This window comes from Notamacropus eugenii, chromosome X, assembly GCF_028372415.1.
Source record: "Notamacropus eugenii isolate mMacEug1 chromosome X, mMacEug1.pri_v2, whole genome shotgun sequence".
Taxonomy (NCBI): domain Eukaryota; kingdom Metazoa; phylum Chordata; class Mammalia; order Diprotodontia; family Macropodidae; genus Notamacropus; species Notamacropus eugenii.
The window spans coordinates 76,553,559-76,577,384 of NC_092879.1; the positions used below are offsets into that span (position 1 = coordinate 76,553,559).

At 44.0% G+C, this 23,826-nt stretch overlaps 1 long non-coding RNA gene across 1 annotated transcript in view; it reads right to left on the bottom strand.

Annotated features, from left to right (window-relative positions):
- LOC140516026 (uncharacterized) overlaps positions 1-17,852 on the bottom strand; it is a 91,211-nt gene extending 73,359 nt beyond the window's left edge. Inside the window, exons 1-3 of the long non-coding RNA XR_011971247.1 lie at positions 17,651-17,852; positions 13,715-13,798; positions 11,897-12,098 (exon numbers count right to left, since the gene is read on the bottom strand). This is a non-coding gene — a long non-coding RNA (uncharacterized lncRNA). The remainder of the gene's footprint in view (positions 1-11,896; positions 12,099-13,714; positions 13,799-17,650) is intronic.
- Between the last annotated feature and the right edge of the window lie 5,974 nt (positions 17,853-23,826).

Here is a 23,826-nt window from a genome sequence, read left to right on the forward strand (position 1 = left end):
CCAACTACTACCCAGGTGATGTGAGTTTCACCCCTTCTCAAGAGAATATCATCAATGCTAGGACAAAGGTCTCATCAAAGCAAACACTGCCAAGGAGTTCTGTATATATATGAAGGCCAGAGGGGAAGAGAGTAGTATGGGAGACTGAAAATTCAGGAGGGAAAGGCAAAAAACATATGAGCAAGGTCCTTTAGGAGATAAAAGACAATAAAAATTCACATAGCTCTTTAAACGTACAATGTACTTTCTTCACAAACTCACTACAGGCCTAAGTGCTAATATTATCTCTATTTTGTAGATGAGGCAGCTGAGGTTCAGAGAGGTGGCTCCTCCTGGGACACAAAGCAAGAATTGGGATTCCAACCCAGGCCTCTTGCCTTTAAGTCCAGCTCCCCCAAATCCAACCAAAGGGTTAATTTAAGAAAGGAAGCATGGTGGAAGTAGGAAGGATGAAAGATCTCACAGGTATAAGGATCAGGGAAGGGACTGGGGGAGGACAAGGAGACTATGGGACCTGAGGCAGGATAAGGGGAAAATAGGAGGCCAGCCAAGGAGGAGCAGCTGCAGCAGCAGCAGCAAAAGTCACAGGCTGCTGAAGAGCATAACCTCTTATCAGCAACACACCAGCAAGAAACCAAGACTGACAATGCTGGTCATTACTGATGTAGGGGAACAAGGGAGGGAGGCATGTGAACAACAGGTCAGGGGAAGAAGGGAGTCCACTGGAAGGGAGAGAATTGTACTGAAGTGCTCTCTAATACAATATTTACCAAATATTTTAGTCAATAAGATTTAACAGACACTAGGCTCAGTGCTACAGATACTAAAATGAAAAATGAAAGTCCCTGTCCTCAAGTAGCCTACCCACTAATAAGGGGAATGAGAAAAACATGGATGGTGGCAGAGGCCAAAGCACTCCAAAGCACATTAGAAAGTTCCCTTTCGAGGGGGCGGAACCAAGATGGCGGAGTAGAAAGACTCACATACTATAGCTCTTTCCCCACAGCCCATAAAATACCTGCAAAAAATGAAAACAAATTCTAGAGCAGCAGAAGCCATAGAACGACAGAGTGAAAGAGACTGCCAGCCAAAGGTAACCTGGAAGGCTAACAGGAAAGGTCAATTCCACTGGACACTGAGGGAAGCCCAGCCCTGGCTGTGTGGCACTAGGAGGAACAGGATCAGAGCAGGCCTCTGTGGCAGAATCCCCAGCAGGGAGGGTCTCAGATCCCTCAACCCACAAGCACCAAAGAAAGCTTCAAAGGTCAGTAAGAGGGCTTTCCTAACAGGGTGAGAGGAGAGCAAAGTCTTCCCCCAGCACTGGTCCCAGGCAGCAGTAGCAGTGGTGGTGGCAGCAGTGGTGGTGGCGGCAGCTGCAAGCATCCATCTGAGAAGCAGTCAGCCTAAAGACACTGGGAGAACTGAGCAACTGATCTGAATCTCAGCCCTGAGTGGAGGGCCCCCCCACCCCCTGCCTAAAGCCCCTGGGGGAATTGAGCAGCTGATCTGAACCTCAGCCCTGATCACGGTCCTAGTGTGAGGAGGAGCACTAGGACCCTCCTCTTGACAAAGGATTCAGAACTCAAGTAACTGGCTGTGGAAATGCCCAAGAAGGGGGGGGGGGGGAAGACCATAGAAAGTTACTTTCTTGGTGAAGGTATTTCCTTCCATCCTGTCAGATGGGGAAGAACAATGCCTACTGTCAGAAGAGGTCAAGTCTTCTGCACCCAGTACCTCCAAAATGAATATACAATGGGTTCAGGCCATGGAAGGGCTTTGAAAACAGAGTCAACAGTTTGCTAAAGGAGACCCAAAAAAATGCTGAAGAAAATAACACCTTTAAAAATAGGCTAACTCAATGGGAAAAAGAGGTCCAAAAATTCAGTGAGGAGAAGAAGACTTTAAAAAGCAGAATCAGCCAAATGGAAAAGGAGGTGCAAAAGCTCACTGAAGAAAACAGTTCTTTAAAAGAGAGAATCGAGTTCAGGGAAGCTAATGACGATGAGATAAGCCAAGCAGTTAGAAAACAAAACCAAAAGTTTGAAAAAATAGAAGATAATGTGAAACATCTCATAGGAAAAACAACTGACCTGGAAAATAGATCCAGAAGAGACAATTTAAAAATTATGGAACTATCTGAAAGTCATGATCAAAAAAAGAGGCTAGACATCATCTTTCATGAAATTATCAAGGAAAACTCTCCTGATATTCTAGAACCAGAGGGCAAAATAAGTATTGAAAGAATCCACCAACCACCTCCTGAGAGAAATCCAAAAAGAGAAATTCCTAGCAACATTGTGGCCAAATTTCAGAGTTCCCAGGTCAAGGAGAAAATACTGCAAGCAGCTAGAAAGAAACAATTTGAGTATTGTGGGAATACAGTCAGGATAACACAGGATCTGGCAGCTTCTACATCAAGGGACCAAAGGGCTTGGAATAGGATATTCCAGAAGTCAAAGAAACTGGGATTAAAACTAAAAATTGCCCACCCAGCAAAACTGAGTATAATACTTCAAGAGAATAAATGGTTATTCAGTGATATAGAGGACTTACAAGCATTTTTGATGAAAAGACAAGAACTAAAGAGAAAATCTGACTTTCAAACACAAGAATCAAGAGAAGCATGAAAAGGTAAACAGGAAAGAGAAATCATAAAAGGCTTTCTAAAGCTGAACTGTTTACATTCCTACATGGAAAGATAATATTTGTAACTCTTGAGACTTTTCTCAGTATTTGGGTAGGTGGAGGGATTAGACACACACACACACACAGACACACACACATACACACATAGACAGAAAGCAGGTTGAGTTGAATCAGAAGAGATAATATCCATAAAAAAAATTAAAAAAAAATTAAGGAGTGAGAGAGGAAAATATTGGGAGGAGAAAGGGAGAAATGGAATAGGCAAGCTATAACTCATAAAAGAGATAAGAAAAATCCTGTTCAACGGAGGAGAAAAGGGAGAAGATGAGAGGAGAAAAGTGAAGCTTACTCTCTTCACATATGGCTCAAGGAGGGAATAACATGCTCACTAAATTTGATATGAAAATCTATCTTACACTACAGGAAAGTAGGGGAAGAGGGCACAAGTGGGGGGAGGGAGATGATAGAAGGGAGAGCAAATGGGAGAAGGGAGTAACTAGAAGTTAACACTTTTGGGAAGGGACAAGGTCAAATGAGAGAACAAAAAAGGGGGTGGGGGTCAGGGTAGGATCAAGGGCAATATAGTTAGTATTACACAACATGATTATTATGGAAGTCATTTGTAAAATGACACATATATAGCCTGTATTGAATTGCTTGCCTTTTCCGTGGGGATGGGTGGGGAGGGAGGGAGGGAGAGAAATTGGAATTCAAAGTATTAGAAACAAATGTTGAGAATTATTATTGCATATAAGTGAGAAATAAGAAACACAGGTAATGGGGCTTATAAATTTATCTTGCCCCACAAGAAAAGAGAGAAGATAGGGATAAGGGAAGGGTGGGGTGTGATAGAAGGGAGGGAACATTGAGGGAAGGGGTAATCGGAATGCAAGGTATTATGGGGAGGAGGAAGGAGAGAGATAGGGAGAAAAATTGGAACTCAAAATTTTGTGGAAATGAATGTTGAAATCTAAAAATAAATAAATAAACTGGGGGGAAAAAAAAGAAATGACCTATTGAATTCTTTCACACACATCTTGGACTGATACTGCCACTGGACAATGAGCTAGGCCTAGAATTGAACTGAAGAAGAGGAGTCAGGATTGCCTTTGGAAAACTACAAAGTTCTTTGAATGAATCCAAGTTTCTTCCTGAAACAAAAGCTCATCTTTTAAGTACCAACATTCTTCCAGTAGCATTGGATGGCTTCAGTTCATGAAACACTATGGTCTTCAAAGAAATGAAGTCAAGAATCATCCAAAGGTCAATGGAGATACACATGTACATGTCAACAAGTTGCAACATATTACAAACAATGAATTTATACAAGAGCAATGTAAAGAATGTTATCAAAGAAATGTACGACTGAAGAAAAAGGCAGACTGGTTACATGGTGAAAGCCAGGTAAGTAATGGACAACATACTGGTATCCCTGTAAGGTCATGAGAACATGAGAACCCTCTCCAGGGAAAATTCATAAGCAGATACGGAGAAGGATCACATAAGATGGTGACACAGAGACGGGCCATGACTGGTACCACTGCAGGGAAGGGGCACATCAGTGAGATCACAGATACATAAGCATAGTCTGGCTAACCAAGTGCTAGGCTAACTTGTTTCTCTGCTGCCCAAGGACTCAAAGCCATGTCAGCACCTTCTAAACATTAGTTCTTTAAGGTAAAGTAATGTCTTAGTCACCCTACCCTGGTGACCTATGACCTATGCCTTGGTGATCCTGCCCTAAACCAATGATCCTGTGATTCATGTAGAAGGTGGCAACTACACTGGGCCTTTAAGAAAGAAAAAGATTTCAACATGCAACAATGTGGAGGAGAGTATGTTCCAGACTTAGGGGATAACCTGAGCAAAACAAAAAGATGTGGAAAAGGGAAGTGATGAAAATCTTTTAGATAAGTCAAACCTGTAGTTTTGTCTAGTGTACTTGGAGACAGAAGACCTAGCTGTGTTACCATTTAACCTCTCAGCCTCAATTATCTCAACTGTCTGTGCAATGGGTATGATAAAAATCCTTATGCTATCTCCTTATAGGAGGATCAAAGGAAACGTTGTATGGAAAGGGTTTTGGAAATCTTAAAAGTACTATACAAACAAAATGTATGCTATTGTTGTTTGGTCTACAATAAAAACAAGACTTCACATTTGCAGAGCACTTCAGAGTGCTTTCAATACTTGTACCTATAATGCCCCCAGCCTGAATCTGCATTTTCTTGATTCTCAAGAATTTAGGGTTGTTTATTTTCTGTCAAATTTGTGAATTAAGTAGTAATTGTGTAAATGAACATATAATTTTTAAAAATAACAGTAGATTTCCCAGAAAATACTCACTTGGGCATACCTGAAGGCTCTTAACCCAACTACAGTTTTAAGACATAAAAAAATTGTGTGTCTGAAATCGACAAGTTGTTCATTTTACCTACATTCATTGTTTATACAATATTTAGAGAACAATTTGGAACACAGTAGTTCTGTGATGAAATAACGTCTACTCACCTAAAAAGATACCATTATTTTACCATCATTCCCTTTCATATACTCTCCAAACTGGCCTTCTTGCTGTTCTTCAATTTCAGTACTACATTTCCCATCTCTAGGCCTTTGCCTGGAACGTACTCCATCCTCACCACTGCCTGTTGGAATCTCTAACTTTCTTCTTGGTTCAACTCACTTGCCGCATCCTACAGGAGGCCTTTCCCAAACCCTTTAGCTGTTATTGCCCTCTCCCACCTCAAATAGTCACAAAATAACAATACTTATCTGTGACCCCACCCAGAAGAATGTGAGCCTCCCAAAGGAATTGGTTTGGTTTTGTCTTTTCCTCCCAGTGCCCAGTACAGTACTTTGCATGTTAATAATGCTTATTGGATTAGATCTTATTCAGCAGCATCCATCTCAAATACCCAGGGAATATAACAAGATTCACTGTGGGCTTAATTCCAAAATATGGCATCAGTGACTAGCTGGGCAAATGTTGAGGTAAATAAACTGTGTGGACTCTAGGACTAAATTATGCTCTTACAGGATTAGAGCTTAAAAAAGCCTTAAAGGTCATCTCATCTTGTTTTACAGACAAGGAAACAGAGAGTTTCAGGGACTTGCCTAAATTCACACAGGTATTAAGCAGTAGAGCTAGGATTAGAACGCAGGCCCTCTTCACCCATCCTCCCACTAGCCTGTGCTGCCTACAGGTCCTCAGGGGGCTTCAGTACAGCTCCAAATCCAAATGAAGAAAAGCCAACACACATAGGAGGTGGCTACCTCAAGTCTCAACACAGACCATTAAAGAGCAATGTTTCTGTATGTTTATGACAATCCATTTTCTGACCAACGGATCAGAGACTTCTGCCCCCCTTAAGGGATGAAGAACAGACTGCATGGCACAGTGGATAGAGAATCTGCCAGACATGGGATCAAGTCCCACCCACCCTCCAAACCATCAGGCTCTGTAACCTAGGAAAAGGCACTTAACCCCTCCGGGCAGGGTGTCTGACTCAGATAGAAACAAGGGCCACTCAGCTGTACAGAAGGGATCCCTGCAGGAGTACAGTGACTTAGAAAATGACTTTATCTGTGATTATACTACAGTATTTTTATGGATTTTGTTAAATACCTCCCAATTACATTTTAATCTGCTCTAGAATGCACTCAGGAGTCCAGGTTGAGGGGCAAGAGCTTGACAACTCTGCTCTAGGCAACTAAAACAATATACTTCAAAGAAGGGGCCAACATGAATTGATAGAGAGGATTTCCTCAAGGAAATGTAGTATCTCTTACACTACTACAACATCAGTTAGCTAAAGTGATTTGTCAGGACACAAGAGTCCTAGACTTGACTGCTGATCTGATGCCTTCTCCTGATCTACAAAGGCCAGAAAGGAAAGAAAGAAAAGGACTCATCAATAAGACATTTGATTAAAAAATGAGATGACAAAGCAGGGAAAGTACTCATAAAGGGCCCCACAAAGCACAAGTCTGCTGTTAGTATTTATGATGCCAAGGAGGCACAGCACCATTCCAAGTGCAGAATAGGGCTCCAGAAAGCAGCGTCAAAAAGTGGGCAAGGAGAAGATCGCCTTGATGATGGGGCACAGTGATAAGGAATAACCTAAACACAAAGGAAAGATGAGAAATGCTCCAAACTCTGTTTTCATTTTATGCACATTAGCACATGGGCTCCACCAGCTTTTCAGGGCAGAGTTCATCTCAGATTGAATCTTGGCTTTTTGGGGTTTTGTTTTTTTTTTAGGAGTTCCAGTTCCGCACTTATATTATATATAAATATGAGACCAGAGGTTCATAAAAGTTCATTATGGGAAAAATAAACTGGAGAATGAAATTAAAGCTGTGCTTTGGGACATGACATTTGAGAACATAGAGGAAAACAATCTCACAAGAATCAGAATAAGCTACTAGATGCTTTCTGCCTGTGTTTACTTAATCTTTGAGACTTTGTGACTCAAAAGGTTTATCCAGAAATTTTTTAAATTGCTTAATTTGTTAATAAGTAAAATTTAATCGATATGCTCACAAAGTACCTTTGGCAAAAGGACTAGGCCTGTGTTTATACATGACAGCTCTGAAAAGTGTTCATGTAATACGCTATGATTTCTGGTAAATTCTAATTGGATTCTTTATGTACTAGACTGGAAGTTTTATGAGGGCAGGGCCCCTTCCGTTATCTACACTTTGCAAGGTGCTCTACGTAGAGTAGGCAGTTAATAAATATTTGTAGAATTGGATAAAAATACAAAGAAAAGTGCCCAAAATGTTCAGAGATCCCCCTGCTAGCCATTTTTCCCAACATAATCAATGACGCCCCCCACATGAAAATATTTATAGCAGAATTTTTGTGCCCCATCAATTGGGGAATGGATAAACAAATTGTAGTACGTGAATGAAATGGAAGATTACTGTACTATAAGAAATGATGAGTAAGATTAATAGAGCATGGGACAACTCACAAACTGAAAGGTAGTAAAGTAAGTAGACCCTGGAAAATAATACACACAATGACCACAACAACAGAAATGATAAGAGCAACAAGTGAACAACTGTAACTGAATGATACAAAATTATAATGACAGGCTTGACTCTGAAAAGGACACATGAGAAGGCAACTCCACTTCCTCCTCTGCAAAGGTGAGAACGGACTAGAGGTGTGGAACACTGTAGACGCCATCACACTTCTGTGATGTTTGTTGGGTTTTGTTGGACTGAGGTTCTCCCCTTTTTAAAATAAAGAATAGCTCTCCAAAAAGAGGAAGGGAAAATGTAGCTAATATTTAAAATACAGCAATAAAATGTTAATGAATTGATTTTTTAAAATATGGATTTGCCATTGTACTGACCAATTATGTATACACATATTTAATATTCAATTCAATAAACATTAAGCACCTGCTGGATAAAATGCACTGGTTTGGGTGCTGGGGATACAAAAAAAAATTAGTGTGAATAACTTCAAAAATATGCGTTACATTGTTCCCAAAATAACAATACATCATATAACAGTATCCTTCTTGGTCAAGAGTGATGATACAAGTTCTTAATGCATTTGGATGAACTCTTAGTCAACAGGAAGGTATTGGGTACAGTAGCTTTTGTCCTCTTGATTTTGGGGTTTTGGTCTGAACCTAAGACTTCTTCCTAGTGAAAATTAAATAGTTGGTTAGCAATGTTGTTTTTCTTTTTCCTAATCAGAGGCAAGACTTGAATCAAGGCCAGCCCTCTGTCTATCATACTATGCCCCTGAGCCAAATCTTTCCAAAATATTGGGTGTGTGTACATATGTATAGACATTATATATATATATATATATATACACATATATATGTATGTATGTGTCTGTATATACATATGTGTGTGTGTATATAAAATTCACAGACCCATCTTAGCCATATAGACATTTAATTTGGAAAATAAAGTACATTTACATCACAATCCTTCAACAACAACCATTCTACCCTTTTTTGAGGGGAGGGAGCAGTAGGAGGGTCAAGGGACCTATATCTGTAATCCACTGATACAAATCAGCAACTCTTATTTTACCCATTTTACCTATGTGTTTTAACTGAGGCACACTGTTTCCAGAGACTTCAGCTCATCCTGACATCATTTATCACTGAACTGCACACACATACCTATACACCTATACACACACACACACACACACACACACACACACACAAACACATGCATGTTGGGGGTGTAAGCTCAGTTCCATGTGGACAGTCTCGGGCAGGTAAAAGTGAGGACTTCTAAACCTTAGAGTTCTCATGAGGCCCCCCAGGGAACAGCAGGGAATTGAGGTGTGAGACCGAGCTATCTCGTGCATTTCCACCTCTTCCCGAGAGAAAAGTGCTGGGAGAGAGCATCCCCGCCCTCGAGATTGGCCCAGATCTGAGCACACCTATTGTTATCTAACAGGCACGGTATTCAGGTGCAAACTATGCAGCCCGAGAGCTTAAGTAGGGTCAGGAAAGCCTGAAGGCGCTCTTAGCGCTGAGGGGCCCTTAGAGGACAGAAGGCCCCTCTTCCTTCTCTCCTCTCTCTTTTCTTCCCTCTCCCCTCTCTCCCCACTTCCACTTCTGCTTTCATTCTCTTACTGTAAGATCTTTGCCTCCTTGGGAGATTCCTCGCTCCCCAGGAAGAGTTCCCCCTGCACATGTAACCAAGACCCTGAATAAAGCCTAACCCTTGTTCGACTCTGGAAAGTCTCTTCTCTCATACGTTTATCCAGTTTGGCCAGCCGAAGACCTGCGATAGGTAAGGTAAGACTCGGGTAGCCCTCAGGCCTCTAGGCCTGGCACATGCAAATTTTTCTTTTCTTTTCCCCAAAAATATACCTTCCCTCTCCGTATGCTGAAGTGTCATGTGCTTTGTACTCAAAGGAAATATGCCTTTCTCCTCATGGAATCAGATACCCAGGTGGACAGCTGAAATACAGCCAGCTACATAACCATGGGAGGAAGGGACATTTTGACCATTGATATCAGAGTAATTTCCCTAAGCTTATATAAAATTAACAGGAAGGCAGGATCTTTGCATTTATGACCACAAATGAAAAACACTCAAACCAAAGCAGCTTCATGGAACTCAATTTCTCTCAGCCCTTTGGTGGCCAGATCAACTGTGATAAGTTCTAGAAACATGGACCTAGAAATGACTGCTTTAGAAAATGCTACTACAACAACAAAGTCATTATCCTGGAAATATTTCTAAGCACGAACTGTTGACTCTCGGTAATGCCATTCTGTTGATCTGGTTACAAGGAAATTCATTACTACAAATAACAGTACAATGCAGTACTCTCTGCCCTTGTTTATACAATGTTCACACCCTAGACTGGAAAAAAAACCTTATGGTCCCTGATGGGGTGCCATGGGGAAAAAGGAAACGAAGGACATAACCACATCCTATTACTCACAGTCAAAAATGGACACAAGAAATATTTAGGAAAAAGTAAAAAACGACAACCAACAAGTTGATTCCACCAGGAAAGAGATTTCACAAAAGAACTGTCTGCCACATACATTCTGAAAAATGACTATAACTGTGACTTGTCTGACAGGAAGCAGAATTGATCATTGTTAATTTTGGTTTCTTTTTCACTGCTAGATACTTTAAGCTTAATTGGAAGCAGAGGTCATTACAACAAAACTTTGGTAGACATAATGAAGGAATGTGGATACCCCCCTCACCTTGAAATTCACTATGATAGAATTCAGTCTAACATATTTATATGGCTTTATGCTCCCCATCTCTTTATGCCAACCAAAGCCAAGTTCTGCCTTGATTTATGAGTAATGATTTGGACTGGGATACTTTTCCCAGTCTTTTCTTTCCCTATGCACCAGAGATAACACAGCTTTAGAAGCCTTATTTCTGAGGCCTCCTCTGAATGTCAGAACATAAGAATTGCTCAGGGGACAGGAACCAAGCCACAGTACTAGTGGAAAAAAAAGTTTTTCTGAGTTTGGCCAAGAAGAGAAAATAAAGGATCAGAGGAGACTGAGGAAAGCAAAGGAATGGAAAAGATGGTGAATGGGGCTGGTTTGCTCCTTGAAGGGGATGGTAAATTTCAGTGACTGTTATGGGCATGAATGAAATTCAGCTACTTTCATGTCTCCATGTTCTAACTCCAGCAATTGCAAAGAAAGTCTCTTACCTTGCCTATGCCCCAGTTTCCTATCCTATAAAATGAGACGGTTGGACTCAATGAGATCTAAAATAATGGTCCCACACTGTTTTCATTATACACTGGGACGGATTGCACTTTGGAGGATATTGGGAAAAGGCACGCTGAACTTCATTTCAAGCATTTTCTGCTGTTGAAATTTGATCCACCTCAGAAATTAATTTTACATTAAAAAACCATAGATGTGAGAAAAGTAACTTTGCCCAATGAAGTCCTTATTGGGTAAATATGTTGCCTTCTCTTTTTTTGAGAAGACCCAAAGCAAGAACAACATGGCCCAAATCAAAGGACATTAGGATCTGTATTGTAAACAACTGCTCAAATGTGGAATGACTTGTGGCAGACCATTTGCTAACTGAAAATGTGTTAGTATCAAGGTTGTAACTGCAGCCTCATAGAAAGTTATGGTTGGATAAATCAGATGGAAATTTAATAGACAGCAGTATTAGTTGGCAAATTGGTTACAGGTGATTTGTGCATCTGAACTATTACCCGAAAGCTAGATGCCAGGTTTGTATTTAATGCAAGGTTTGTCCTTTCCAGGAGGGCTGCAGGGCACAGCTCTGCTTTTCAGTGCCAGTTGAGAGTGAGTCATTCATGCTTTGACAGACACATCAACAGCATTTAAAATACTGCTCATTTTCATATCACCTAGATGAAATTCAGCATTCCATTTAAAAATAACTTAATTAAGGTTGCTATAAATTGGCAATTTCTTCTAATTCTTGACTGGAGTACAAACTAATTTCTTGGAACATAAGAAGCTTATGAGGTTCAATAATGAGCCAAGTCCATGGAGAATGTTGAACTCCTCCCCTCTCCCCTGCCAATCCCCCATTCAACATGCTAAACTATGGTTTAGGCCAACACAGAAAATGACATCGACTCCTAAAGTGTTCCTGATTATATCATCCCAATTATAATTTTGTTTTTCTTTTCATTTTTCAACCTAAGAAATTCAAACAGTTTGGTTGATCCTCATCCAAGTTTCAGAAATGCGGTGCAAAAAAGGAAATAAAGGATTACTTGACATACCTTTTATTAATATGTCATCCCAGTGGAGATAAAAGTGTATACTTAATGCCCTCAGCTGGGTTCTATCAGGCTCCAGAAGAAGAGAAAAAGTCACTTGTGAATGCAGTGGTGGAAGGAACCCCGAGTTCACCTTACTAGGAAATTGTGAGCGTATGCCGAAGTAATTACAGCCACATTTGCTCGCTACGTGTTTTAATTGCTCCTCGAGGAAAAAAGAAAGAAAGAAAGAAAATCAAAACTTTTGTACTTGAAACTAGCTGAAGAATGACATTAGGATTTGATAATGAAAAGTCTTCAGTCTTTGTTTTCAATGCTGAACACAATTATGCAAATAAGATCAAACTAATAAGACCAATTAAAGTGAGCAACAGGAAAACCGTGAGTCAAAAAAGGATATGAAACCAAGAAATGTATGGAAATATGATTTAGGGCAGCCAGATTTTAAAAATGATCACCAACTATCCCCTACCTCTATCTTTCTACTTTGGTTAGGCATAAGGAGTACAGAAATTTTTTTAACTAAATACTCTGAAGGAAGGTCACCTCTCTTGGTGTCCAGATGTCTAAAATATTCATAAAGACTTAAGCCTATTTTATGTAAAAAGAATTTATATTGGTGACAAGAAAGCTCCTCTTCCCTACCCAGCTCCCAAATCCTGTGGCCACACTATGAGTTGTTATAAAGTCTGTGCCTACATGTGTCTGCATCTTTTAAAAGCCTAAGTTAACTGGCTCTTGGTCAAGGCCTTTCGTTTTTCTTCCCAGCTGTCTTCATGACTGATCTCTGCCCAATCAACTGGATCAACAAGGCAATTTAAATCAGTTGCAATGATGGTTCCCAAACACCAGATCTGCCATTTTTCCACCCAGTGTTTTCCATCAATATAGACCCAGGATTCAAATATGAAAACACATTGAGTAATCTGGAATATAGAATTACGTCCTTGGAACTGTTTGCACTTTAAAAAAAAAAAATTGATTCTTGAACATTGTAGTGTGCCGAGGTGGTATAGTGGATAATGAATTGAATTTTAAGAAGAAATATAAAGGTTTTAATTAAAGGAAAGAAATACTCAGAAACCATGGGGTTATTCAAAGTGGTCAAAAAAAGAGAATTCATTATGGGGAAATATGCAGCCCCAAACTCCATATCCATTTCCTACTCCCTACACTACCTCTTCACTAGCCCATGAATTTTATTCTGTCAGGTACTTTAGGCTAAAAGGCCTTCCCTAACTCATGAAGTTAGAGACTATTTATGGTGGTTTCAAAACCATCTCTTCCGAACTGGAATTATTATTAGCAAGAAATCACTATTTCCATTTTGTTGCCATATCTAAAACACAAATACCTCTCCCAACCAAATAACATTGTTATATTTTGTAAACAAATAAGATAATGTATAAAGCTCTTTGCTTTATACAAACCTGAAGATGCTACATTGCTAAAATTGCAAAGCCACTTTGGTCAGCCCCTTAGGTGCTAATATACTAAATACACTTGTCTAATTGATCAATTTGCATCTTAGAAATCGGGGGCTAAGTTGGAGACAATTAGAAGAATGCTCAGTGAGGAAGAAAGGGTCTGATAATCTTGCTAATAATTCAATTCTGAGATGACACTACATGTAAAGTACTTTACGATCTTAAAACGATACATGAATGGTTACTACAATAATTATCAGCACTAATGAATTCCATTTAAATCAATGAGAAATAAGCTCTCATTTAAAACTCTTATTTGCGTTTCTTCGGGGGCTTTTAATTTTTTTTTTTTTTCGAGCGTGAGGAGTTGAGAAAAACGACCTAAAATACTTACAAAGCACCTGAGTCTTCAGTGTTGGGATGAGACGAGGTAAGCAGTGGATGTGCAAGGGACGGGTCTCTCTAAGTGCTGGGAGGCCTGGGGAAGGAAACAGCGACGCCCAATGGGCCCAGGGAAAAGCCCAGAGTACTGGGCGCTGGGGGAGGGGGGGGGTCTTAGCTGGAGAGCAGCTCCCAGCCCCAGGGCGCTAGCCTGGCGTGGGGGGTGCGGGGGATTGTATTCTTCTGATGCTTGGGGGGGCCCCGGCCAGGCCTCCCACTGCAGCCCGTGGGCTTTCCAGCACCAGCACACCCCCAGCCCCCAGGAGGCCCTGCGGGCGGGGGGGGGGGGGGGGGAGGTGCGCCGCAGCGCTTCGGTTGGGGCCTCTCCCGCCCTACCCCCGGCTCAGCCCTGCCCCCGGCTCGGAGACTCCAGGGGCTCAGGGCGCTCTGCTCCCCTCCCCCCACCCCGGCCTAGCCACCCGGAGCTCGGCCCTCAGCCCTCGAGCTTCCATCGAGGCCACCTGCTCGTGGCTCCCGAAGCCTGCCCGCGCTAAAATCCCGCCTCCACCACGGACTGAGGGACCGGGGCTCCCTCCCGGCTCCGAAGGCCCAGGCCCGCGGGAGGGCCGGAGGGCCGCGTGGGGCCGGCTCTGGAGGCGGGGAGGTGGTGGGCCTCGGCCCCTGAAAGGAACCCAGAGAAGCGGCGCCCTGAGCCTGGGCCAACTTGAGGGGAGAAGCCGCAGCTGCGGCATCGGCAGCGGATGCTGAGGATGCTGCGGCCAGAAACGACGAGCCGCACAGTAGGAGGCTGCAGCTGCGCACTGCACTCCCACCCCGGGGTGGCGGCCGAGGCTGCCCCCCCCCCCCACCAGAGCACGTGGAGTCCCGGGGCGGGACGGTGTTGCCTTGAAGAGGACTCTAGGATGTGTGTCCCACCCCGGCTCCTCCAGTCCCGCTCACCCCCGGCCTAGTTCCACTCTTCTGCGGAACTGACTCGGGACTAGGGCGGAGTCTAGCCTGCCTCACTAGGCTCCCTAGTCTTTGAAACCCCCTGAATGAGAATGAGGAGGGGAAACACTGGAGTAGGAGAAAAAGAGATGGATTCTGGGTTCTGACTATACCATTTACTGCCTCTGTGATCTTGGGCAAGCTCTTTCCTCGTTCCCAGCCTCATTTTCCCCCTTTGTAAAACCAGGGGATTGGCCTTTATGATCACCAAAGCCCCTTCCAGCTCTGACTTCCTGCGGACTCTACTGCTAACTCACACATAAAATTGCCCCTTGGGGAATCATTCCTAAGGCCACCCCCCACCTCCACCCCTAGAATTCCTTGGGTCACAGCATGTAATGCACTCATACACACACTTTCTCTACGCTACTTCTACCAGCTCCCTCTCCCATCCCCACCCGGCTGTGGATCTGTCTCCCTCCTCTCCAGGGCACAGACCCTCATTCATTCATAAATAATTGCCCCGCGCATTACTGAAGTAGAAAAATAGTTACAAATGCCTTTGTTTTCCTTGGGAAGTGATCAGATTTGGGGTGGAGGGCGGTAATTGCCTGTCTGATCAAGAACCATTTCCTTCACGGTTAACCAAACATCCAGCCTGCTTATTCTGCGAAGTCTTAAATATCACCAAAAGTGAACAGCCCCAATTACAACAGGAAACACATTTCCCGACATGAAACGAGGAACAGAAACAGATTTGTGTCTTCGTGGCTCAGTACCCGGGTCCTACAAGGGGCTCCAAATCATTCAGCGTCCTGCCTCTTTCCATCTTCTGCCTCTCTCCTTTCTTAAAGGAAAACTATTACTCTTTCTCTAGCGTTTATTTTCTTTCTCACCCTCTCTTTCTCCCTCCCTCATCTGTCCTCACTCTCCCTGTCTTTCTATCTTTTTCCTTCTCTCTTCTCTTCCTCTATCTCTCCTCCTTGCTGAAAGATACTTTTATGCCTTCCCCTCCAAATGGCTACTGACTTGAGATGGAAATACAACGAAAAGGAGAGTTAAGATTCCAAGGGGCAGGAGGTTTTTCTTTTTCTCCTCTAGAAAAAGGAACCATAAGCCCCTGTAAGACAAGAGATAAGTGTTAAGTTCATATTTTGTAGACTGTGGATTTTAAACTCCAGGAATTCTGCCCGGTTAAAAAGTGATCTTAAGAGATCACCATAAATAACACTTACTACGATGATTTTTTTTTTCTCCTTTTAGTTCAGCTTTGGGATTTGGCTGATGTAAGGAGTCTAGTGAAAACTCTAACTACAGGCAGCTCAATAACTGGTCCCTAATTTTTAATCTTGGAAAATTGCTTGAAGGCACTGATAGGTTAAGTGACTTAGCCAGTGTCTCCGTGTTAGTGATAGGCCAGGTGTTTCGGACTTGGAAATTTGCTTCCTATCCACTTTCCACCACCCCAATAATATTGCTATGTTAACTGATAATAGTTTACATCTTCCTCAAGCTTTAGAAGGTTTACAAAGTGCCACAAGGATGCTGTGCCAGTTTTTCTCTCCCCATTTTACAGAGGAGGAAAACTGGCTGGAAGAGAGGGACCGCCTTGCCCAGAATCAACTCCAACTTTGTGCCGAACGTTAAATTTTTCCAGTGTAGCTTCTTGATTTTTAGAAACACACTTTAACCATCTCATCAACAAACAGTTGGGTCCATAGGGCCCCGGGTCCTGGGATTAGCACTGCTCTAGAGTGCCTCAATGGATGCTGGGGGAGTGCTGGGACGCCCCCTCTCCGGAAAGCAGAAGAGGTATGCAGCCCTTCCCGTGGAATGTCCCCGGCTGATTCTGGAAGGGAGGAGTGCTCACGTCGGCCCACGGCCAGATGGCTTGAGTTAAGCCGCGAGGCAGATCCTGTATCTCTTACAGGATATCTAGTTAGGCCACAGCACAAATTGCTGACGCTTTCTTCCAATTACGCCGCACTAATCCAAGGTCTTTCTTCCATAGCCCTCTCTGGCGTTTCAAGTCCCTCCTGTCCAAGAAATTTGAGCACTCGGCCCAAGCAGTTCTGGAAAGGACACACACACACACACACACACACGCAGCCCTGGGTCCCAAAACTACAGAGCCTCCAGGCGCTCTTGAGTCGTTCTCTTCTAGAGGGGAAATAACAAAACAAACAAACAAAACCATCCTGGCTTTCTGCCTTTGGGTCGTGGCATCTTGCGGCTGGCTTTTGTTTTCCTGGAAAACGCAAATACCGTTAATTTCCCCCGGAAAAATGGGAATCCTTGGAAAACAGCTTGGAAGTCCTTGAGGCTCCAGCTATGACCCCCGCTGGAAAAGAAAAGAGAGAGGGAGAGATTGCGGTTGAGGTGGCAAGAGCCCTGTGGGCTGTAGATGGGACCTGGCTTCGGGTTTGGGCTCGGCCTCTAAGGAGCTAGAGCTGCTCGAAGCTGGATCGAGTCCCTGCAAATTCACCAACAATAAGAATAACAATGACCAGCCCTTAGAGAGTGCTTTAAGGGTTAGTCTCTAGGCCTCGTTTCTTCTGCTTTAAAATAAGGGAGTTGAATTTAGCAGATCTCCTAGGGCCCTTTCCAGCTCGGAATCCTCTGAGGGTTGACAGTTATCTAAATTGTCCCACGCTGCCGGAATTCCTCGGGAAATTAATTATTGGCACCTCCGCTTGGCGGGAGGAAAGTTTGTATGCGAGGTCACTGCTACTAATGGAGGGTCCAGGGCTCTCTTTCCTAATCCATTTCGGGTGGAGAGGAGCCAGCGTCTTTCTGCAGAAAGCAGCTGGGGACCACAGCTGGGGCCGACTCCTGGGGGGCGGCACTCGGGGACGCTGAGCGAGGAGTTTAGCCACTTGTCCCTCTTCCCCCACCCGCCTCCGAGAAAAAGCGATAGTGGATAGTGGTAAGTGGAGAGAGAATCGCGGCGGGGGGTGGGGGTGGAGGCAGGCGCGGGGCTCTAAAGACAGTATTAACTCACCTTTTAAAGCGAATTTAGTATCGGCTGCAAGGCAATTTTTTCCCGAACAAGTTGTGGCTGGGCCTGGGCAAGAGAAGAAAGTTTGAAATGACTGGGAAAGAGTCCTGAAAGACAGCCTGCCTCCTGCACAGGATCTGAAACCGGCCTTTGACCCACAATCGCTTAGCCTGTGCCCGTGAGCCACTTCGCTAACGGGAGCGGCCGGCGGCTGAAACACATCAAGTCCCCTAGAGCAAGCCTGCTGCTTGGCCAACTGGCAATCCGGCAGGAGCTGGGAGGGATGTCGAGGTGGGGTGGAGAGGAATGGAGGGGATGGCTGGGAGCTCACTGTGGACAAGACCAGAATGCTGGGCTTTCGTTTCCTGCCAAACAGAAGATGTGAGGATGCTAACAAGTGCTCCTACCTAGCTCATCGAAGCTGGCAGAAGTATTTTGCTCACAGACAGTCCCATTAGCTGGGTGGTGCAGGAGCCCCTGGTGGCAACTGAGGCTCAGAGAGGGGAGGTCATTTGTCCACAGTCACACAGTGGAATCCTAGTAGCCAGAATCTTTGTAATCTTGGTGGCAGGAGAACTTCACTTGGTTCATCCACCTTTTACACACTGACCAGATCGAATTGTGGGCATGCTTATGGGAAAGCACGTGCCTCCAGAGATAGACCCTTCCTGACAGGACTCTCCAGTTCCTGGGAATTATGAGGAAAGTGCTTTGGAGTGAGCAAGTGCTACATGAATGAGAGAGATTTGAAATAATAAAATTTGCGAACATACAGAGGCAGTGCAAAGCCTGGCTTCAAGTTTTCTGCCACATATTTGACTGTGTGGCCCCAGGCAGATCATCTGACCTCTCAATGCCATCAGCAGTCTCTGAGATGGCTGTCCTCTCCTCTAGGACTGATGGGCAATTACAATTCGTCAGAGGTTGGATTCCTTTTAGTGATTTTTTCGTGAATACTAATCATTCTGTCACTTTCTGTGCTTTCCCTGGTCCTCAATCCTTAAACAGCTATAGAAGATGGACTGCCCTCCCTCTCCTCATCACCCCATTCACCCACCATCCACATACACAGAAATGAAATGGTGGCTTTCAAACTTCATTTGGGCAGGAGAGAATTAGTAAAAAGTTTCTAGAGACATTGTAAGGGGCAGCTAGGTGGAGCTGTAGTGCTGCTCTATCAGTTCTGGAGCCAGGAAGAGCTGAGTTCAAATCCAGCCTCAAAAAGTAGCTGTGTGACTCCAGGCAAGTCATCTAACCCTGTTTGCCTCAGTTCCCTCATCTGTAAAATGAGCTGGAGAAGGAAATGGCAATCCACTTCAATATCTTTGTCAAGAAAACCCCAAATGTGGTCAACAAAGAGTCAAACACGACTGAACAGACACATAGTAACCCGCTTCTCCCCAGATATGTAGAGGCTCATAGAGTTAGATCTTGAAGGGACCTTGAATGTCATCTAACCTAACCCCCATGGTTTACCGGTAAGGAAACTGTATACCAAAGAGGAGAAACAACTCCAGACACATCACCGGAATGACAGTGGCTGTCTTTATGTTCAAGAATCAGTTATCTAGAGAAGCAGTCATAGGTCTATTTCACAGTAATGGCTCTGGGCTCTCAACCTAAATGCTGATCCTTGGGTGGAAAACCTAAGGCTGGCATAGCAGTAGTTATGAGAAAAGCACTGAACCTGGTGTGAGAGTACCTGGGACCAAATCCTGACTGTATGACCTTGGGCAAGTCCCTTCTTCTCTCTGAGCTTCAGTTTTCTTCCCTGAAAAAATGAGGGGAGCTCTATTGGATTATCTAGGGGCCCTTCCAAGCTGTGCCAGTCCATGATTCTAGGATCCTGTTTTCTGATCACTTTGGAGAAATTTCACTAGACCCCACTGTACAGTTCTGGTGACTCATTCATTTCATTAATATCTGGTAGCCATTTGCTCCTATCTTTCTTTCCCTACTCCCTTCCAACCCTAGGAATTCATATATAACGAATCTGGGCATTTTGTGTTAGTCATTAAGGAACTTAGGGATTTCTTGGCTCTTTTCCTTCATCAGTTTCATTGTTCCCACCTCTTCCTTTGTGTTTGTCTTTGTTTTCCTGAATCAGTAGGTGTCCCTTGTTTAAGGACACCCTTTCTCCATCTCCCTGTGTGCACGTGCCCCCACATTTAGCCAAGTCCCACCATGATCAGAGCACTATACTCAGTGAGTCTAATATACACCTGGGCCCTTTGCCAAGGAAACTCTCTGAATGTCAGGATCTATTGCTTTTAGAAAAGGTAGCATTAGATGTTCATTCCACTGAATCACATAGCTGGCTTCTGGTCCCAGCTCAGTCACTCACTGGTCATGGAAACTTGACTTCCTACTTCCTTTTCCTCATCTGTAGAATAGGCCTAAGACTTGGAAGTTTTCAGGTTGGGAGGAACCTTAGAAATCAATGCCCTTGTTTTATCAATAAAGAAACCAAGGTGAGGAGAAAGGAAGTGACTTGTTCAAGGTCACACAGGAGCCAGAACCAAAGCATTCGAGTTCAGGTTCTCTGACTCCAAATTCTGTGCTTTTCCTGCTATTGCACACTCTTCAAATTTAGTGACTGCACAGAAACATTGGGTGTCCCAAAAGTCTTTGTGCAGCTGGAAGCTTTAATGAACTAATAATGGCCTATCAGAACTGGCCCCAGCGTTCTGGATGAAATAGAACAGGGCAGAAAATCATAGGGCTCACCACCACCTCTCCATTCTTAGAAACTATGGCCCTCTCCATGCAGCCCAAGACCATATTGGCTTTGGGGGCTGCCACATCCCCTGTAGCAACTGACAGTTCACTGAAAACCCCCTTTTTAACTTCCCTGTTACTGTCGAGGGCACCACCATCCCCTGTCATCCCAACTCATAACCGAGGTGTCATCCTGTACTCCTCACTTGTTCTCACAGCCTCCCCCATATCCAATCGATTACAAATCCTGTTGATTTCTCCTCTGACACCATCACTACCCTGGTGCCAGTTTCAATCATCTCATCCCTAGATTATCGGAAATAGCCCACTGGCTGATCTCCCTCTCCCTACTAGAGTCCCTCCACTCAGCTATCAAACAGATCTTCCTAAGCTTGTGTCTGACCATGTTACTTTCCACCCCTCTCCCCCCATTCAATGGCCTCTAATTCCCTCCAAGATCAAATAGAAAATCTTCTCTTTGGCTTTTAAAGCCTATCACACCACAGTCCCCTTCCTACCTTTCCAGTCTTCCTTCACCTTCCAAGATACTCCATCTCTCAACTCTGAGCATTTTTTACTAGCTGTCTCCCCTGCCTGGAATTCCCTGCCTCCTCATGTCTGTTTCTTGGCTTCCTTCAAGTCCAAGCAAAAAGCTTACCTTCTACAAGAAGCTTTTCCTGATCTAATGTCCTTCTGTTGATTATCTCCAATCGACCCCGTACGTATCTTATTTACACACGATTGTTTGCATGTTATCTCCCCATTAGACTGTGAGCTCCTTTAAAGGGGGGGGAGGGGGCTGGTTTTGCCTTTCTTTGTATCCCCAGTGTTTAGCACAGTGCTTGGCACACAACAGGCATTTAATAAATGCTTGCTGCCTTGACTTGGGATCCTTTGTAGAGTTCACCTTCCTAGTGATTGATAACCTGCCATTCAATGCCCTTGCCCCCTCTACTGTTGAGGGCATCATCACCCTCTCAGTCACTCAGTGTCACCCTTGACTCCTTCCTCATACACTCAGATATTTGATCTACTGATCAAATATTCCTATTTGATATTCCTCTCTCAGCAACATTAGAACATCAGTTCCTTGAGGACAAGTGTTGTATTCTCAGTGGTAACCACATTGGCTGGCCCAAGGTAAGCATTTAATAAACGGCTGACAATTAGCTGACATTCCTTTCATCTTGTCCCTTTCTCTGCTCACAAAATGAGTGTCCTAGTTGAGGCCCTTATCACTTTGAAATTAGATGATTGCAACGGACTTCCAATTGGTCTCCCTGCCTCCAAAACCTCTTCCTGCTCCAGTCTATCCTCCACTCCAAAGTAGCCTCCCTAAATCACAGATCTGACCATGTCATTTCACCATCTAAAATGCTGTTGCTTCCTATTGCCTTTACTATCAATTACTCTGGCTTAGGTTTTTCAAAACATGGCACCTTCTGCACATCATTGTGCTCAATGGGCTGACCATACTAGTCTACTTGGCATTACTCTGACAACACTCCGTCTCTCATGTCCATACCTTTGCACTGGCTGTGCTCACCTCCTCCTAGGATGATAGACCTTGGAGGTCATCTTGCCCAGCCACCTCAAGAAGAGATGGTTTCCCAAAGGAAGAATTAGATGTGAGACTTGAATACAGGTCCTCTGATTCTTTTCACCACCATAAGCTTAAAATGCCCATCTTCCCTCAAGGATCAGTTCAAGTGTTGACCCCATCCATCTCCAATGAGCTCCTATTCCCAGTGCCTAGTCCAGTGGCTGGCACACAATGACTGGTACACAGTAAGCACTCTAAACATTTGAGAATTGATTAGTTGGTCACAGAGGCCCACTTTGCTTTGAGAACAGTCTCTTATGTTCACAATCCCAACCCACATCAGGACCAGAGAATGTAGTATCAAGGACATGCAGAGGTAGTCCCTCAATCTGGCCTCTGGCCTGCTGTTCAATGACCTGCAATGGTGGGTAGATGATTTTCTCTGAATAGTCCTGCAGACCCCATCAAGTTCCGATTCTCAGGACCTGTTGGCATAAGAGTTAGTGACTGTTAGTGTTGCACCACGAGCAGCAGTCAAACCAACACCCAGGGCACACTTAGGTTTATAGGTTTTTAATACCCCTGGCAAGACTTGGGGAAGTTAGGAAGCCTGTATGGTTCCTTCCAACTCCAAAGCTACGATCCATTCATAGCACGTGTCAAATCTATGCTGGCTGCTGGTGATGGCACCTCAGGTACAGGCAACATCTGTAACACACATTCAAATTGGGTCTGAAAGCTCCCTCACCATACCCTATCCCTGGGAGGGGAAGAAACCCCTCTTTGCCTGAAAGGAGTCTAAGTCAATCAGCCATGATCCAGTGGGAGATGTTGGAAGTCTACATCCCCAGGGCCAACAGAGATAAGAGGTCAAAGGGGCACAGCAGGACCCATACCAGATCAAGTTAAAGTTTGAACTAAAGTTAGGTCACAGCAGTTTACTCACGCACAGGCCTGCTTACCAGGTCAAACACAAAAGCTTATCTGCTCAGGTCAAATGAGAGTTCACACATACACGTATGTGTTTATTCAGGTTAAATTACAATTCTCACATGCAACACATCTGTGGACTCAGGTTAAACTACACATAAGTTTGTTTACCCAGATCTATGCAATGGGGCTTGATTTAGGGAAGGCAAGGCTGGCAGCAGACCGTACGCAGAGGCCTAGAGGAGTAACATGCCCATCACTCGGTTTGGAGCAACCTCAATGCTTCAGCTGAGCTGAGACCTCCATGACTTGGGGAGAAAAGCCCTTCACTTTCTTCCTCCTTTAACAGTCACAAAGTACGCAACAAATTCTCCCCTGTAGGCTACCCCGAGCAAGCTACTATCAAGAGAGGGGAACCTTTGGCCTCCAAGCCACATGTGGTCCTCTAGGTCCTCAAGTCAGGTCCTTTGACTGAATCCAAGCTTCACAGAACAAACTAGAAGTCACAGAACAAATGAGATTCAAAGGGCTGCACTAGAGGACTTAGAAGGCCACATGTGACCTTGAGGCCAAAGGTTCCCCATTCCTGTTAACTAGGTCACACTTTCATAGGATCCTATCTAGAGCTGGAAGGGACTAGTTCAATTCCCTTCTTTTACAAAAGAGGAAATAGATTCCCAAGGAGGCATGTGTCTCACCCAAGGTCTCATAGGCAGTGACAAAGGCTGAGTTTGAACCCAAGCCCCCTGACTTTAGAATTAGTGCTTTATCTGTTGTCTCCCCATGGGAGCTTAAGTCCTAGGACCTAGGGGATCAGGTCATATGTTAGTGAGTATGAGGTACATTTTCATTATTTGACCATGGCACTGGTTTGCAGAGTTCAAATTAAGAAATTCTCATTCAGTTGCTGTTTGGTAAACACCCGCCCCTGACTTTCCAAGGGGCCTTGCCAGAATGGGCCAACAAGCATAGGAAATAGTGCCGCTCC